At 48.1% G+C, this 6,087-nt stretch overlaps 1 long non-coding RNA gene across 2 annotated transcripts; it reads left to right on the forward strand.

Moving 5' to 3' along the window:
- The first annotated feature begins 3,052 nt into the window (after positions 1-3,052).
- LOC310882487 lies at positions 3,053-5,765 on the forward strand. 2 transcript variants are annotated; one of them, XR_014572992.1, is made up of 5 exons: positions 3,053-3,148; positions 3,580-3,768; positions 3,867-3,932; positions 4,234-4,381; positions 4,585-5,765. It is a non-coding gene; the product is annotated as an uncharacterized lncRNA (long non-coding RNA). The 2 variants fall into 2 exon arrangements; XR_014572993.1 differs by having other exon boundaries at positions 3,088-3,225.
- Positions 5,766-6,087: the final 322 nt, after the last annotated feature.

The following is a 6,087-nucleotide window of genomic DNA, read 5'->3' on the forward strand; positions in this document are numbered from 1 at the left end:
GAGCTTTGGCACATGAGCACCCCTGCTCAGAGAGATCCTGCTGCACGCAGTGATGATGAGAAGTGCCTGGGGTCATCTGGAAAGGCAGACTTGTCTGAGTGATCCCACACCTGGATGCCAGCAGGAGTTGCTCTGCAGGCAGTGCTGAGCATCGCTGCAGTACAGAGGAGAGAGAGCAGCTTGGGAACACCCTGCCTGGTGTTTCTCATGCCTTAAACCTCTTTTTGTTCAGTAAATGAGGTTTTCACTGAGGATGTTAAAGTTGATGCTTTATAAATCTTAAGTCTCATTCACTCTGAAGTTATTGCCAGGAAATCAATGTGTCTTGGAGAGAGGTATACAACGAGCACATTGGGGTTGAGTAGAAAGACTTCAGGTAGGACAGAGGAGAGCTTGAAGAGACAATGAACGCGTCTCACTGTCACCGAGACCATAATGGTCTCCTGCACATGGAGATGCTGGCACTGTGTCCCTGAGTGACCGGGGAGCCCAGGAAGCCAGTCCAAGGCTTTCACAGCTCCTCTGTGATCAGGGGAAGCTGGAGCAGATTCGGTCTGCAGTGGAGTCAGACTCTGCTCTGATCAGGGGCTCTGCCCTGGTGGGGAGGTGAATTGGGATACCGTGGATGATGATAAGGATGGATATAACATCCGTCCTGAACAGGCTGCCCAGGGTGATTGTGGGGTCTCCTTCTCTGGAGATATTCAAGGCCTATCCGGATGCCTACCTGGGCAACCTGCTCTAGGGAACCTGCTTTGGCAGGGGGATTGGACCCGATGATCTCTTGAGGTCCCTTCCAACCCCTACAGTTCTGTGATTCTGTGATTCTGTAATAAGGCAAAGGAAGATAAGACGTGCCCCCTATTTTTCTAATCATGTAGCTTCAGTGAATATAATTTATTCTAGATTTGCAAGTATGCTTATAAAGGAAACAGTTGGGGAAAGTTCTGCCAACTGCATCTTATAACGGATATTAGGAGAAATTTCTTTACTGCAAGGGCTGTGTGGCATTGGAATAGGCTGCCCAGGGAAGTAGTTGAGTCACCGTCGCTGGAGGTCGTCAAGAAATATGTAGATGTAGATCTTAGTAGCATGGTTTAGTGATGGACTTGTCAGTAAGTTAAGGGTTGTTAAGGGTTGGACTAGATGATCTTAGTCTTTTCCAACCTGAATGATTCTGTGATTCTATGATCTCAATCAGATTCAGGTAGTGGTGCTGCTCACAGAGAACATACCGGGACTCTGTGTCACAAGGGGAAAACATACTGGATTTCCTCCCCCCCCCCCAAAAAAAAAAAAAAAAGAGAGAGAGAGAGAGAGAGAAAACTGACCTAGAACCCGAGAACCTGATACAGCCTGGGCCGGTTCCAGCCCTGGCCCAGCAGCAGAGCGAAGGGCTTCCTCACCCCAGCCTGGTCCTGAGGCACGAGGGGTGCCCTGACCCACAAGGCAGGACTTGGCTCTTTCCAAACAAATGTGCTGACAGAAAGGCAAGCTGAATTAGCTTGGGGAGTGCTCTACCCACATCAGCACCTCGCTCCTCGCCTGTCACAAGCTATTTACCTGCGTGGACTACACAGACCCGAGTAATTTGGCAGCTGAGACCAGACAAATGCCATGGGCTGGGAGTGGGAGAGCAGCAGTGGCTATGCAGCTGACAGCACGTTGTTTTGCAGGCAGCTGAGAGGACAGGAGGGCACAAACTCAGCCCTGGGTGTTTGTACAGCTGTAGCTCTAAGGGTGGGTTGGCTCCTGGCCTTCTCTGCCCTCAAATGCCTGTGCAGAGTCCATCTTTTTCTGCAGGTGGAAGGAGGTCGTTTCGAGTCATACTGCTCCAGCCAGGCCTGTCAGGGTGCTCTGAGCTGGGGCAGAGATCCAGATGAAGTAAGCATGGCTTTTTGCTGGATTTATGTAGTTCTTACCCTTTTTCCCCTCTCCACATACGCGCCCAGTTCCTCTGCTCAGCCACTCGGCACAGGCCTGAGGACATCCCTGCTCTGACCAAGGGAAAGCACCAACCCCCATGCTGCTGGATGGCTCCTGGGAACGGGGCTGAAAGCCGTTGTCTCTCGTGTGCTAATGGGCCTGGCTGTGCTTCCCAAAGCCGAGACGTGATGACACAGCCACAAACAAATCTTTATTGGCTGGTTTTGTTCTGAAGCTGAGGGACACGGTGGATTGCAAGAAGTGGTGGCATAGAAACCCTGGATCCCGCGGAGGCAAAGGCAAGAGGCCTGTGCACATTCAGCGGGACGGAGGCTGGGCCATCCTGGCCAGGGGCAGAGGCATAGTGCACTTGGCAAGCACGGGGCAGTGCCACACCATGACTTTTGTTGTCCGACAGCACGGTGGGCTCCTCTCACCGACACCTTGGATTGCATTCCTTCACCACCAGCCACACTGGGCCATGCCATCTGGGGCATGTCATGAGTCTATGGTGGCCTAAGGGAAGCTGTGGGTGGCCAGGCTGGCTGGATCAAAGCTCCACATAGCTTTGATACAGCCTCATAGAGAGCATCAGTGGCTTACATGCGCAAAGTATTGGAAGAAGAAAACACATAGGGCAAGATATTCCTCAGCACATCTACCTCCAACCTCAAGTGATTTTTGCCTCAGGGACCTCCTCAAGGAGGCTGAGATTCTCTTTCATAAATTCATCTCACAATTTTTGACAGTGATGCTTTGATGTCTCCTTCAAGAGCCCCCAAACTACATCTCAATGTGCCAGTGTGGGGAATGAAACCTCGTTTCTCCAGGTGTGTGGTGAGCCCAGGAGGCTGATCTGTAGTCTTGTCTGCCCACCAGGATCTTGCCCAAGAATAAAGTTTATTCAAGCACTAGGAGAAATAAAGATTTTCTTCCTCAGTACCTTTACTGCAATACATTTATGCTAAAGTTTCATTGTTTGAACCTAATCTGAGCACCGCAAGCAAGAGACAAATCTGAGCATTAAGCCTCACCCCTGCAAAGGATAATTGAAATCAATGTAATTGTTGTCTCACCCTGACACTGGCACAGGTGCAGAGTGATACTGCTGAGTATCCTGATAATCAGTTAAAGTATTCTGGCAAAAGATACAGCCCAGGGATGTTCTCCCTACACCAACTACTTTTAGTTGAGGTATCAGTATCAGGAGAATCAAGACAAGGTCAGGGTTTTATTTTGTTGTTTTTGTTGTTTGGGGGGAACACCCCCTGTGTTTGTAAGTCTCAATACTTTCTTAAGGTACTCTTCTGAACTCCACTCTCTTATTGAACAGTCACAGGGAAGCGGATTATCAGCCAGCTGCTCTTCTCTATCATTTTTTTTTTTAATCTCACTCCTTTTCCTCCAGCTCCTTGTGATTTTCAGGTCTTGTTGATCATTCAAGATGCATCTTTATTATTCCAGTATCTCTAGTCTGCTCTTGTTCAGACTTCAAATCCAGTGCCTGCAGCTCGCTAATTCTGTGCTCCCTCTCAGCAGACAGCTGACAAGTAGCAACTTGTTTTTTAAAGGCTGATATTCATTTTGCTGATTCTGTCCCCTAGAAATTTCCTTTTTCTTCCAAAAACTTTGCAGTGTTTGTTTACATTCCAGCTCTCCTGGTGCACTCCTCTCCTTGCAGAAGGGATGGCAGATTGTAACTGACTTCAGGCAGCACCAGATCAGATGGTCTTGTTCACTCAGAGTTAGGCAGGAAGGGTGGCTTATTCCAGGAAGTTATTCAAGAAGGAAATATTTTCAGCAGTTTCTGGGAAGGAAACCAGAAAGTGAGAAGGCAAGAAGGTACGACCTGTACTTGTCCTTAAGCAAAAGCAGAGGATAAATGTATTTAGACTACTGTTTTTTTCTTATTTTTTTTCTTTTAAAAAAAAAAAAAAAAGAAGAAAAAAGAAAAGAAAAACAAGGGACAACCCGAACAAAACAATTAATGAAGGATCATTCATCAGGTAAAATGAAAAATAATAAGTTATTGTGTTTATTATGGGTACAGCTCAGTTCATATTGGAAATCAGGGCAGCCTGTGGTGCTGTCAGGCCAAATGACCCCTGAGGTCCCCCGGGACACTAAGCTTCATCGGGGTAGGGCTATGATGCACCACAGTTATATGCTGGCTTATCTTACCTGTACACAGGCCAGGCTAAGAGGGACCCTGTTCTCTCTTGCTGCCTAGTGGTAGCATTGCCATTTGACATGGTGCATAGTGATTTTAACATTTTTTTAAGTGCTAAATCTGTGTACTTTTTCTAGTTCTGCAGTGAAGACAGCTGTTTCTGTAGCAAGTCGTGCAACCTAAATGCTGAATTCCTGCTGCAGGCTGTCAAAGGCAGCATTTTGTGAAGACCTGTAGGAGCTGAATACATCTGTGGGACCATTGGAAGACTTAGCAGGAATTAAAGTATGTGGTGAAGCACTTGTCAAAAGGAGATGTTCAGAGTAGAACAGCAAGCATAGACAGCTCTATTTTTTGTGCTTTTCATGCATTAAAGCAGTGAAGAGCCATTCAGATGGGTACTAGGAAAGATGGTCTGGAGTTCTGTATCTTTGCTATGACTTCTTCCCTTTTACCATGACTTCCTCCTTTTGTGTCTTTGTTCCCAGGTGCCTTCCAGGCAGGGTGTCCATGTCTTGTGCCCCAGGGTCACCAGAACCTGCCCAGCTCCAGCATTGGCCTCTTTTCCTCCAGCACGGCAGCAAATACAAAAATAAGCCAGCTCTCCCTTCTCATTCCCCATTGCTTCAGCGTCTTTTAGCTCTGCATGAAGAGATGACCTGCTAACTCTGACTTTCAGTATTTCAGCCTGGGGATGGCTGTTCACCAGACTGACCGACACAACCATTTCCCTCCCTGCTTCCATCAGGACTGGGCTTTGCTTCTTGCCTTCTCATCAGACAATGGTTCTGGTGAGCCCAGAAAAAGGTATGGACTCTCCCTATTGCTGAGTTTCTGGCTGAAATATGGGAACTGCCTCCTGCAGATGTGCTGTTGAGAGGTCTGGGTTTTCCAGGGCTTTGTCCAGTACCTAAAAAACACGGAGCTTTCTAGACTACAAGCACTCATATTCCTGTCCAGCTCTGTAGGACTCAGTTGCTTTGTGCTGGGCATGGGCTGGGTACAGATCTGCTGGTGCTGCATATTCTCACCCTAAGCCAACCGAAAGCATATTGCTCTCTGCTAGCTGCAGGGAAGGAGAAGCCTCTGAATGACTCGTGCCTGCTGCTATGGCACTAATTTCATATTAGCCTGCTAATATGCCTAGCCACACATATTAAGGACTTTAAATGTGATGTATGTTATTAATTCTGGTGTTGAATTATAAATTCGCTCTGACTTGTTGGAGGTGCTGTGGTATCTGCTCTCCATCTGCATACAGAACTGTCCTGTTCCTCTTGCCACATCCCGCAGTGCTGCCAGACCTGCACCTGCAAAATGCTGGGGAGTTTGGCTGGGGGCTGGTCTGGGCAAGGACCTGAGTGTTGGGATGCTTACCTAGCTGGAGCACTGAAAACACCTCATATCAGAACCTGCTCTTTCTTGAGATCCCCCATGCCTATAGCTCAGGGGATAGCAGAGGCACAGCCTCAGGTGGCTTCCAGAGCTTCTGCCCATGTGGGAAGCCTGAACAGTGGTGCATAGGGACAGCGGACCCAAAGGTTCCCAGGTGTTCTGTGTCTCTGTGCTGGCTGATGTTTGCACTGAGTTCTGGGCAAAAATTCACGGTAGTATTAACCTGTCTGGGCTGAGGTCCTGCTATCACCTCCGCATGCTGCTTTCCCTATCACTGGCTTGTGGTGGCCAGACATCTGTGCTGAAGAAAGCAGGGAGATATTACTTCCTCAGCGGCCAGCCCCCATGGTTTGGATAGCAGCACACTCTTCAGAAGTCAGCATGCCATTTGTTCCCTATTACCACTGCCCAGGGAGGAAGGAGGCCAGTGACAAATACATTATACAGACCTATGTGAACGCTCTCAGGCTTTTATTAATATCTCCTGGCTAAGTTATTATTCTGCTCCCTTGATGATTTCTTCTATTCCATTTCTATCAGCATCTATGTCTGCCAGCCTGCTGCATTAATACACGTGCTTCTGGCTCCTTGCCCCT

This window comes from Anser anser (genome assembly GCF_964211835.1).
Source record: "Anser anser genome assembly, chromosome: 16".
Taxonomy (NCBI): domain Eukaryota; kingdom Metazoa; phylum Chordata; class Aves; order Anseriformes; family Anatidae; genus Anser; species Anser anser.